At 38.5% G+C, this 13132-nt stretch overlaps 1 long non-coding RNA gene across 2 annotated transcripts in view; it reads right to left on the bottom strand.

Moving 5' to 3' along the window:
- Positions 1 to 2031: 2031 nt before the first annotated feature.
- The window catches only part of LOC144456342 (uncharacterized), a 32912-nt gene continuing 21811 nt past the window's right edge, over positions 2032 to 13132 (bottom strand). Inside the window, exons 5-6 of one of the 2 annotated variants that reach the window (XR_013485426.1) lie at positions 8801 to 9063; positions 2032 to 2836 (exon numbers count right to left, since the gene is read on the bottom strand). This is a non-coding gene — a long non-coding RNA (uncharacterized LOC144456342). Of the gene's footprint in view, positions 2837 to 2866; positions 9064 to 13132 lie in introns of those variants that run through there. The other variant, XR_013485425.1, reaches the window with a different exon arrangement.

Here is a 13132-nt window from a genome sequence, read left to right as displayed (position 1 = left end):
ATTCTTTTCGACAGGACCCTTGTGTCATGATTTTGGAGTTCTAGCACCCCTAAACCTCTAGACCTCATCACCAGTGTGATGAGCTCATTTTTAATCAGCTCATTTCATCTTGAGTCCCAAATATCCCACTTAGTTGTCTGGTCCTGGAAATTCTGGAATAAGTCTAATTCTCAGGGCAACCCTTAAAGGTGTTTCTCCTAGTACACCTGCTTCTCTGGTTCCAAGTCCCTTGCAGAGATTCCTAAGTAATTCTGACAAAAATCTGCCTGCCAAAGACTCAGTACAATTTAGTACCATCTCATAAATTTGGTTTTCCAATAACTAGTTCATATGAAAACCATCTGAAGCCTTGTGGTTCTGATACAATTAACAATAGAACTATAAGAGGAACATCCAATTAGGAACCCAAAATTCACCTGAAACTTCAGAGAATTTCGGTTTTTACATACCATTTGCTGAAACCCTGTACTTGATATGGACACTGCCATCAACAGACTGAAGGAAGAATCTTCAAAAAAATATCCATGAGGGCCTGACTTGGACAATGAGCCCTTCTGTCTCTTAAAATTATCAGATACTTCAAAATAGGAAAATAATTTCACTTTCTTTACAATTATCAATGTAATTTTTTGTATGAAATCCTTAATTCAAGTTTGGTAACTTGTTTCTAAAACATATGCAAGGCCTGTACATCCCTTTAGAAACATTTGGAAACCAATCATTTATATATGTGTGTATGTGTATTTATACACATATACACGTATATTCACATATATATCATACATACACACATGTCTCCTAGTTCTTAGCGAAAAAAATCTGATCCTGTTTCTTTCTCAAAATTTAGTACTCTAATTAGAGAATTTTACATCTTTGTCTTAATTCCCCCTTCTGATGGTATTATTCCCATATCCCCCTGAAAGAATGAATTACTTCAAGGACCTAATCCACATGAATATGTGGAATTGACCACAACTTTACATTAAAAGAGTAAGATTCTTTTTTTCTACTTGCATCCTATTATTAGTAACTCAGATATTTCATTATTAATCTATTAATTAATAGATTTAGTATTGCTGCAGAAATGTGTTTAACTTGATTGCACATGTATAACCTGTATCAGATTGCTTGCTGCCTTGGGGAGAGGGGAGGGAAGTGAGGGAAGGAGAAAAATTTGAAGTTCAAAATCTTACAAAAATGAAAACTATCTTCACCTGTAATTGGAAAAAAAAATACTATTAAGGAGAAAAAAATAATAGATTTAGTATTACAATAACAAAGCTTCCACAGTTCACCTGCCCTGGTTATAGAAATTTGCTATGAACTTTAAGAGGGTGGATAAAGGGCATGTCTCACCTTTCCCCAAGGCATGTACTACTACTCTGTTTAGTTTTAACACCACAGAAACCTCAGCCTTTCATTCTCATCCCTCTCCTTTGGAGCTCAGGAGGCCCTACGAGTTGGAACCTTCAAATGGTCCTCTAAAGACAGAGTGTTAGCATTCTCACCCAAGTAATTTCATGCTGCAAATTTATTTCTAAGAGTTTCCATTCGGTAAATATTATAACTTGATAGGATATTGTCTGTCAGAAATTGTGAATAGACATTTTTCTAAAAGTTTCTCAAATCCTTCTTAACTCAATGGCATCAAACCCTTCTCACATCTTTTTGTAAAAACTCCAAACCCTTGCTTTTATGTTACCACCCACCCACCCCATTCACACTGTTAGTGCAAAGAGATTTCAGCTTTCTTTAGCTTTGCTCCCCTCATCCCTACTTGCTTAAACTTTCACTCTTCATTTTTCTTTTATTTCCCTTCAGCAGTCTTTTATTAAAGCCTGTCAACTTTGAAAATAACCTTTCATTTTGCACTTTGATTCCTTAATTCTCTTTACCTTTGCTACTTTCCACCATCTTATCTTAGTTCTTATTTTTCCTTAAAGCAAAGTAGTAGTATTAGTATACTAATACAGAGTGTACCCCCAAACTCACTAAGATTTTTCAGCATTTAAACAAACATTGAAACCACAATTTGGAAATATACATGTAGAGAACTTATATTGCAGTGATGTAATTATTGTAGATGTAATTATATTAATGTAATTACAGTGGAGACTTACATTTAGTTTCTAATTAATTTACAATGCCATGAATTTCTGTAGACTTGAGGGAAAGATTACTTTCCCTCTGTCTTTATCTCTGTCATTTCACCCTTTGCACTTTTTTTCCTTTGGCTGATCAAGCCACAGAAAGAAGTCAGTTTGATTTACCAAGATACAAAACACAAAACAGTACTACAAGACAGACATATAGAAGCACTTGGTGTAGAAATTTTTCCTTCTAATCTCTCACTGAAAGTTTAATCAAAAAGTCAATGTGGGCAATTTTCTAGAAGCAATCTCAAAGCCTTTAATTTGCAGCAGTTGAAAGTTCCTTCAGGCTAAATTTGGGATACATTAAGATTCTTATATAACTTAGATCAATCTTTGCATAATTTGAAAGCTCTATTCTTAGTTATCCCCTTCTGAATGGGAAACTTCCCCATCCCAAGCCAGTAACTCCCAAAATGAGTATTTGTAGTCGTCCTCTCCTGAACGGGAAATTTAACTTTCCTAAAGGGATATCCCTCAGTTTACTAGAGCCAGTACCCATGGTACCCTGGTCAGGGACCACTTACTTCATCTGGATGTGGTATGCGAAGACTTGGAGGTCTGTGTGGATGGGTGTTCCTTCACTAGAAAGTCCATTGGTAGAAGTCTTACCAGAGCACCCTAGAGTTCCTTTGACAAAGAACTGGTTGTCACTCTCAGTCTCCATCTCTTTGTGGTCACCATAACTGTTATGGTAGAATAAAGACACTGAATAGTTGTATCCAGACAATGATTTATTTAGCAATGCATGCAGTTGCAGAAACAAATCAGGTTCTAGGCTCTCAGTAGCATAAGGGCCCAGACCATTTGTTTCTATAGTTATTCTGTAGTTGAAGGGAGTGAATTATAGGGATTGAGACCCCTGGTTTCTTACTGGTAGAGGATAATGGGGAGACATTGAGGTGGGGGGAAGGAGAGGGAGTAGTTTTGTGACTTTGAGTTTTGCTCAAAAATCAGTGACTTCCAAGAAGTTGAAACTAAACTTTACAAAATGGTAGATAAGAGCAGAATGGATTAATGCTATTTTTAATGTAACACTAGCCGTAACCCCAAAGTCCACAGACCTCTCTGTCTGTTTTCTTAAGCTGCCTTGGGCTTGAAAAATGACTCGTTACTTTTTCTTGGCTTTCCTGATCAGAATTCAGTTTGGTGCATTTTCTAGGTTGTTGTAGACAGAGATATATTGGGAGAGCTAGGGAAATATACTGACTCACTCCACTATCTTGACTTTACCTTTGTAGAAGTGCTTCTAACACATGATTTTTTTTTTTTGCTAAAGAATATATTGTTATTTTATTTATCATACTCTTTTATTAAGTGTTCTTTTTATTATGAACTTAATAATCATTAACAAATATAAGCATATGAATATATGAAGTGGAACAATAAAGATCATATATAAAACTGTGAATATCTGTTTTTTAAAAGCAAGACATGGAGGCAGCTAGATGGCGCAGTGGATAGATCACTGGCCCTGGAGTCAGGAGGACCTGAGTTCAAATATGACCTCAGACATTTGACACTAGCTGTGTGACCCTGGACAAGTCACTTAACCTATTACCTAGCAGAGAGAGAGAGAGAGAGAGAGAGAAGAATGTAAGCTATTTGAGGGCAATAATTGTTTCATTTTAGAAGGGGAAGGGGATAAGAGAAGGCATAGAGAAATAGAAAGGAGGGTAGATTAGGGGAAGGGATATACAGAATGCATGCCATCTTGGGGTGGGGGGAAGGGATGAGATGGGGAGAAAATTTGGAACTCAAAATCTTGTGGAAGTGAATGTTGAAAACTAAAAATATATAAATTTCTAAAAATGAAAGAAAAAAAGCAAGACATGATTTTTAAAAATAAGTTTTTCTGATGTATTTTTTAAAATGAGGCAATCAGGGTTAAGTGACTTGCCCAAGGTCACACAGCTAGTACCTGTCAAGTGTTTTGCCTGGGGTCAGGTTTGAACTCAGGTCCTCCTGACTTCAGGGCTGGTGCTCTATCTACTGCACCACCTACCTGCCCCTTGATGTATTCTTTTTTAAACATCATCATCATAGTTATCCCCAGAATCTCTCCCCTCCCCCTCCCCTTCTTAGAGAGCCATTCTGTTTAATAAATGGCAATTTTAAATTAAAAAAAAAGACAAAAGAAGAGGAAAATATAAGTATAATTGATCAATACATTGAAAAAGTTCAAAAGCATGTGCAATGTGTAATACTTATGGACCTCTGACCACCATAAACGTGTGGACTTGGAGTCAAACAGGATTTTTTAAAAGGATATGAAAGTCTTCAGTTGGCTAGACATGGGTGGAATGAGCCAGAGACAGGAAGGGAGATGATACGGATAAGATAAAATGGCAGATGCATCTAAATCATGCTGAGCAAAGGGATATATATATATATATAATTTCTAGAGGCAGACTTATGAAGTTGAAAGGGGGCAGCTAGGTGACACAGTGGATAGAGTGCTGACCCTGGAGTCAGGAGGACCTCAGTTCAAATCTGGTCTCAGACTTTACTAGCCATGTGACCCTGGCCAAATCACTTAACCCAGTTTACCTCAGTTCCTCATCCGTAAAATGAGTTGGAGAAGGAAATGGCAAACCACTCCAGTAGTAACTTTGCAAAGAAACCCAAATAGGATCACAGAGAGTCAGATATGACTGAAATGGCTCAACAACAATGGAGTGAAGACAGTGTAACTGGCAGAGACGGAGACGGAGGCGTAGGCTCTGTGGACCGATTGCCAACATGCCAGACCTCTAGTTCTCAAGAAGTCTCTATTCACTAGCTGCTGTGTGGAGACTGAAAATGAAATGAGTAAGCAGAGCTTTGCTGGAGATGCTAAGCTCCAACACCCTGACTCGAGTGATCTGTGCTCCTCTCCACATTTTGTTGGGGAGAAAAACGGATTCAAGAAACGTTAACCCAAGCGTCAGAAGCTCTGGATTCAGATAACACATCTGATGGTAAACTATTTGTGTAGTGACTTTCGGCAGTTTGCTTAATATTCTTGGACCCCAGTTTCTTCATCTATAAAATGATGAAGTTGGACCAGATCAGAGATGTCCAACCTTGCACCTGCTCTAGAGTGCAGCTGAGCCAGAATAAGTGTAATTGTGAAATGCCTAACAAAATAAATAAAAATACAATACAACATAGATAATGTTACTTGGTGGTTTTCTAAGTCAATATGTGACCTGCAGGATTTGTTTCTATTTGAGTTTGACACCACTGGACTAGATGACCTCTGATATCCCTTCTAGTTCTATAATCCTTTATAACTTACATTCTGTTTTAATGTCTTTTGCTTTAATTTTATTAATAATCTGGTATAACTGGCATAAAGTCATTCATTGGTGGGGGCTCGGAGCTGTGGATTTAAATAGATACAAACTCCTAAAAATGTAATAAACCTGGAAAGTAATGAGGGGTCCATATGGGGACCTAAGTTTGCCTGAGCTTCATGTCTATCTTGAGTAGTATTAACATATGAATGGCAGATCCCTTGTTATAAGAGAAATTTTAAGGATGCATTTTGGTCAACTAAATCATGTTTGTTTTGCAATATAATTCACAAGCCATAGACAGAATGGGATCTATTTTTTTTTAACTTTTCAGTCAGTTGTATGATTATAAAGATGGTAATCTGTTGTAGAACATAGTTTGTGAAAGGCTATTTGCTCCCTTTTCACATGTTCATCAAGAACATACTTGATATATGAGTAGTTTTCCTCTTAAGGATTTAAAAAGTAGATTGATATTGATATTTTTTTATATCATCTAGATTTCCCTTTGTAGACCTTCAGCTACCATGTCCTAGAGAGACATCCCTTATATGAAATTTTTTTAAGAGAAAAAGAGGAAGAAGAAAAAAATAAGCAAAACTGGTCAATATATAAAAAACCTGGACATTATATGTTATATTCCACACCTGTGGACCCTCCCCAGCCCCACTCCCCACGTCTGCAAGAGAGTGAGAGGAGGTGTCTTCTCGTATCTCATCTTTGGGGCCAGATTTGTTCTTTATAATTTCACAACATTCACCTTGGATTACTCTCTTGAAGGCTGCTTTTGCCATTCACATTTTGTTTATTGTTTTCTTGGCTCTGCTTATTTCACTTTTCATCAGCTCATGTCTTTCCATTCTTCTCTATGTTCACTATACTCATCATTTCTTAAAACACAGTGATATTCCATTACATTCAGGTACCACAGTTTGTTTAGCTGTTCCCCTGTCTATGTGTATCTTTTTTTTGCTATCACAAAAAGTATTGCAGTGATTATTTTGGTATATTCAGTTACTGTTGGTGAAACTATGAATTGTCTCAACCATGCTGTAAAACAATTTGGAACTATGCCCACAAAGTCACTAAGCTGTGCATGCCCTTTGACCCAATGATGCCACTCCTATTTACATAGGGTAAAAAGAGATCATGGAGGAAGAAGACTCATATGAACAAAAACATTTATAGCAGCCCTTTTTCTTGTGGCAAAGAACTGGAAAGAAAATAAGTGCCCATCCATTGTAAGATGGCTAAACAAACTTGCAGAATATGGATGGAATGTTATTGTACTCTAAGAAATGATGAAAGGGATGGATTCAGAGAAGACTGGGAACTTGTGTGAACTGGTGCAGAGTAAAGTAAACAGAACCAGGAGAAAAATACATTCAATGATGACAATATTGTGATGGGAAACAACTTTTAATGACTTAAGAACTCTGAACAGTATGATAGCCAGTTATGACTCCAGGAGACTGATGATGAAACATGCTTTTTATCTCCTGACAGAGAAGTGAAGTGCAGAATGAGACATACCTTTTCTTACATGGCCAATGTGTGGATTCATTGTGCTTGACTGTATTTATTTATTTGTTTATTGTTCACTGGAGAAGGAAGTGACAAACCTCTCCAGTATCTTTGTCAATGTTGAGGTGTAGGGGTTTAGGGGTGCTGGGACCCCAAAATCAGAACATGCAGGTCTTGCCTGAAAGAATTTGACCCAAGCCTTCTTTCAGCCAAAGACAAGGTTTATTAGAACATCCGTCATATTGGCCTGACCCTTAGTGAGCTATTGCCTAGATTTTAAGAATTTGAGCAGTTTAATGGAGATAAGATGGACCTTATATACAGAAAGACTGTGAGAGAGATCTAGGAGTAGCCAAGTAGTCTGTAAGGACTATGAGGTAATAGAATGCCAGGGACCTGGACCATGTGGCCAAGGAAGAATGGAGCCTAGCTAGGATTAAGGGTGGGAAGTGGGTGGGGGGTCATAGAGAGGTAAGACAATGTGGGGCTAGGCTAGACTAAGGGTAACAGAATTGGGAGATTGGGTATAGGCCAGTTGATGGGAGATTGGGTGTGGGCATTAACAAAAAGCCAGTTGATGGGATTATAGCCTCAGGCAAACTCCAGAGATTTGGCCTTGTGGGAAAGTCCAGGGTTTTTCCTTTCTGGGGTCCAGATATCAACCCCATCACCAAGAAAACCCCATAGACAGTGGGGTCCATGGAGTCGTGAAGAATTAGATAAAACTGAACAACTAAATAGCAACAAATACTTATTTGTTACAAGGGAGAGTTTTTTGGGGAGGGGAGAGGGGACAATTTATGAAGGGAGTAGAGGGACAGTCATAGTGACTGTTAGGAACTAGAAGAAAAGAAAGAAAATATTATCAATGACATTTAAAAATAAGAGAATAAGAGAGGAGAAAAAAGTTCACATTGAAGATATATGAAAAGCAAGGCAGTGTTGGTACTACTGTGTTAAATTTAATGTTGAGAGAAATGATTATTAATTACCAATAATTTAGGGAGATCCAGAGTCCTCCCCTTCTTCTAAAGTCCCAATTTTAAAAGTTCAGTCTCTTGAAGGACAGTGCTGATAAAGAGATTAGACTAAAACCCCACCCTGGTAGGGTAGCGGTTGTGCTCTGCTCAGGCTTGGGTGGGGTATAAATTTTTTGAATAGATTGCCCCCAGCACTGGGGGTGGTCTGGGTATGGAGATAATCTGTCCACAGGTGACATGATGTCACTCTCAGCCCCTCATTTTAATATAGCCCACCTCCTGTTGTGATAACCAATCAGAATTGATTGCCACCTTTCAGGAACACCTACCTTTATTTGGGGGGTGGGGTGGAGAAGGAAATAGGGTTAAATGACTTGTCCAGGGTCACACAGCTAGTAAGTGTCAAGTGTCTGAGGCTACATTTGAACTCAGGTCCTCCTGACTCAAAGGCCGTTGCTCTATCTACTGCGCCACCTAGCTGCCCCTCTTTGAAGGGCATATAAACTGTGAGCCTATGATCACGATTGTTTTTGGTCTAAGAGAGACAGGCAAATGACCATCTTTTTATTAATGATGTGCTGGCCTTATTAATAAAATGATTAAATTACCCAGAAACTATGTCTCTTGAGCCTTTTTATTTGTCACAACGTAGACTTTTAAAAAGAATCTGTAAGTAATAGAGATTCACAGTTTTATATAATTCACAGTTTTATATACAATATTCTTCTGTTCTATTATGCTGTTTGTTTTTGTTTGAAAAGTTCATAATAAAAAAGGAATTAAAAAGAGATATTACTAAGGATAAGAATAAGACAAACAATGATGTGACATAGAGAATATTAAAAATCTCATTGAGGACAACACATACCTATTGGAATGTTTCTTATTTATTCTGTGGTAGGGGAAGAGTAAATATTGGGGCCCAGAGGCTCTGATATTCCAGAATTTACTTTTTCCTGAGATTGACAGCTTTCTGCATTAGTACCAATTCTGTGGGCTGTCATCCCAGATGATTATTGGGCTGGGATGGTGGAATTTGGTGAAGATAGTATTGGAAGACTCTCTCTTGAAGGTGGTCTCTGAAGCCTTAGTTTCATTTTCATTGATGTCCAGCATAACCATATGTAGTACCTAGAGGGAAATGAAACACACATAACAGTTTTGGGGCAAAGAAAGAAAAAGGAAAGTCAGAATCATGGGATATCAGCACAGCCCTGGATATAAGGAAAGAATTTGAGAGTATTAACCTGGGGAAAGGCCACACGTGGCTGCATTGATAGAGATTATGATTTTGTTTCTGCTTGTTGGAATTCCCTTAATGTAACCAATGAATGTTTTGTTTCATACATACTATGTGCAAAGATTTGTATCACACCATTAAGGGTGATGCAAAGTAAGACACTGAACTTGCCCTCAAGGAGCTCATAGTCTATTAGGGGGATATAAAACAGATAAACTATAGTAGATATGTTAATTGGTCTATTTATGATGCCCCATTTGATCAGATGGGTTCTATGCTTCGGGTGGCCCCTTGCTCATGAAGCCTTACAGATGGACCTGGCTATGATCCCCAGACTGCTCTGGCCTAGTGACTCTTTTTTCCATTTTGAGATTGTGGTGCCTTGGAGAGGAGTTAATTTATAAAGAGAACCAGAAGGTGAGGAAACTTGGAGGGAACTGGAGCAGAGAAATTAACAAGAAGAAAGCAAACCCAAGCATCTTTTCTCTGTTACAGGGTTTGCTGAGTCTGTCACCACAGGCTAAGAAAAGGTGCTGAGTCTCTACAAGTTCTCAAGTCCCTCACTTAACGTGACATGGATCCTCCTGGAAGTAGCAAATGGAATAGCATTTAGAAATTGTGTTTTAGTGTAAGAACTTTATTCATTCACCATAGGTAGGAGTAGCCTGCAGAATTATACAACTGAACGGAGCCTTTCCTGAAATTCCTGGGTTGTAAACATCAAGGGTTTTGGAGAAAGTATGGATAGAGCCAGGCACTGTGCTAAGTACTAGGGATACAAAAAATGCAAAAGACAGCCTCTGTCCTCAAGGAGTTTGCGATCCAAAGGATAAATGCTTGGGGGACACCTTAAGCTAGCAGGGCTTGAATGAAGATCCAGCAAAGGAGACAGAAAAGGAATGGTGAAACAGATAGGAGGACAATCAGGAGAGAGCAGTGTCATGAAAACCTAGAGAGAAGGAGTATCAAGAAAAAAAGGATGATTGACAGTTTCAAAGCCTATAGAGAGATGTTGAGGATTGAGAAAAGACCATTAAATTTGACAATTAATATGAAAAAATGAAGAATGAAATGAGTAGAACCCAAAGAACGTTGTACACAGTAACAGCAATATTTTTTTTTTGGGGGGGGTTAGGCAGTGGGGTTAAGTGACTTGCCCAGGGTCATACAGCTAGTAAGTGTTATGTGTCTGAGGTCGCATTTGAACTCAGGTCCTCCTGAATCCAGGGCCGGTGCTCTATCCACTACACCACCTAGCTGCCCCCCAGCAATATTGTTTTAAGAACAACTTTGAGTGACTAAGTTATTTTGGGTATTATAAATACTCAAATTAACTACAAGGGACCTATGAAGGAAGATACTATCCGTATCCAGAGAAAGAACTGGTAAATAGGTATATATGTATGGCATGGTTTTACATATATCTGTGTCTAATGGTAGCCTTCTTTGGGGTAGGGTAGGGAGGGAGGGAGGAAAAAAATAAAAAGTACACAGCAGAGAACAAAAGAAAACTTAGAAGGAAGCACAGAAAAGCAGGATAGCTTTGAAAATTATGTAAGTTTTCCTTTTTTTTTTTAAAGTAAACTGAAATTGAAATTCACGGCTTTATATTGTGTGCATGGAAATTTTTTTTGTCTTCATCTTTAAGTTCAAAATGAATAAAAATTTCAAAAAATAAAGTTTGTTACATCTTGTCTAAAAAAAGATTTGGCAATTAAAAAATCATTGATAAATTTTGAAAGAGCAGTTTCAATTGAATGATGAGATTCAGAAACTAGATTGGGAAGAGTTAGGAAGTGAGTTAAAAGAAAGGAAGTAGAGGCACCAATTGTAGACTGTTTTCTCAAGGAAATTAGCCACAAAAGGGAGAAGAGATAAAGGGTGGTAGCTAGCTGGGGGATAGACAAATCAAATGATAGTTTTTTGTTTTGTTTTGTTTTGTTTTAAGGCTGGAGGAGAGACTTGGGAAAGTTTGTAGGCAGCAAGTAGACAGATATTGAAGATAAGTGAGAGAGTGAGGATAGTAGATGAGGCAATCTAGTGGAAAAGTTAGGCAGGAATGGGATCACTTATGGATGGAGAGATGTTTGCCTGGACAAGAAGGGTCACCACTTTCTGTGAGACAAGGGTGAAGGAGGAGGTTGCGGGAGAAGACATCCGAGTGATGTGAGATAAGGAGAAGAGGAAGCTCTTGGAAAATATCTTCATTTCTTTTTTTCAGTGAAATACGAAGCATTGTTCTTAGCTGAGAGGGTGAGGGGAAGGAGAGCCATGGAAGGCTTAAGGAAGGCTGAAAGATTCGGCAAAGCTGCTGTGATTAGTGGAATGGTGAATAGAGTAGGTAAGTGTAAAATAAACATACTTCTCTATACATCTGACTCCAATATGTCCTACTCATGTGACTAGATCTCAGTAATAGGTACAGGGAAGACAGAGGAGGTTTTTTTCCCTTTGAGATGGGGGATCCAGAGCTATTTAAATTGGTTAAATCCACCCTGTCCACAACCTTTAGAGTAATAAGACAGGGAAGAATTAGGGGCTGGAAGTTGTCAGTTCTCTGAATGTCTGTCTCCCTTCCTTCAGTTCTTTTTTTAGTCTTTAAAGCCAAGCACAATTCTTTGCTCTTCAAGGAAACCTTCCCTGACTACTATAACCCAACACACATGGATCTCTGCATTTTCTAAACTCCTCTAGCATTTGTATTCTGAGCCATATAAACTTGCATTTTATTACTTTTTCTCATGTCATCATTCTCTGTTGTTGTTGTTGTTTTTACTGGTGTTCTAGGTGTTTTGTCTCTTTAACAATCATAAATTCCTTGATGACAGTGACGTACATCTCTTTTGATCTCCACGGGGTATAGCACAGTATTGAGCACATGGTAGGAATTCAGTCAGTTTTTGCTGGGATGATTCGACAAATCAATCAGCTATTTGTCTGGTGACCTGCTGTTTGACTGAAACTACTAATTGGGAAGCAGCAATAGTTGATACAGGAGCCCTCTGCAGACTTGGTATTTTTATGGAATGTTAGAGCTTCTAGAAAGAATAGAATATAGAATAACGTGAGTTATAAGGGATCTGTAGATCTTTTAAGGAAAGATAATAGACATTTGCTTTGGACAGGACATTGGTCACATAAAGGAGATGAGGAGTGAGAATATGGATGTCTTAACCATGAGTTTGACATTACATAAAGGCTTGTGTATCCTTCCAATGAACTCCATAACCATGTTTCTCTTGTGTAATCATTTCTTCTACCCTGTGATTCAAATCCAGATTAGAGGTAGGAGAAAACACTGAATTGAGCAAAAGTAAGCTCAGGAAGATAAAACTAGAAGAGTGATATTGGTTTAGAAAAATTGGATAAAGTTTAACCTCCCTCAAACAAACAATGACTTTGAAAGCTGGATTTATATGTAACCTGACTTTTGCCCCAAGCTTGACACAGCTTCCTGAGGGACATCACTGTGATGCTTTGTGCTGTGTACATATGACTCCATACAGACAGCCCTAAGATGCTGTGTATGGAGTACACAGAGGGAGAGGTGGCTCAATTTGCTGTGAGATCTTGGAGCCAGTCGTGCTATGTATAAATAGAGAAAAGATTTCTTCTGATTCAGAGAAGTGACTGGGAGAAGTGGATAGGGTGCTGGCAAGAGACAGGATCAAAAGAGAAGACAAGCTCAAACTTTTGAATGGAGGACAGGAAATCTCTCTGGAGCTAGAGCCATCTGGAGAAGGGCTACCTCTAACATGTCCCTTGATTACCATTTAGTCTGGTATCTTAGAACATCTGGTATGAGGGCTTGCTGAGCGCTTTTCAGGGCTGCTCATCCACCTTTGGTGTCTACCTTTCACCCAACACGCAGCACAGCAGCCACACCAGGATAAAACCGTCTTGGCAGATGGGCTAAATCAGGTTGAGGGTAACCAATGGGCCTTAAACCCATTGGTTAAT

This window comes from Phascolarctos cinereus, unplaced genomic scaffold (genome assembly GCF_003287225.1).
Source record: "Phascolarctos cinereus isolate Bilbo 61053 unplaced genomic scaffold, phaCin_HiC Scaffold_3;HRSCAF=262, whole genome shotgun sequence".
Taxonomy (NCBI): Eukaryota; Metazoa; Chordata; class Mammalia; order Diprotodontia; family Phascolarctidae; genus Phascolarctos; species Phascolarctos cinereus.
Note: the sequence above shows the minus strand (reverse complement) of the source record. Positions and strands in the feature narration are given on the sequence as shown.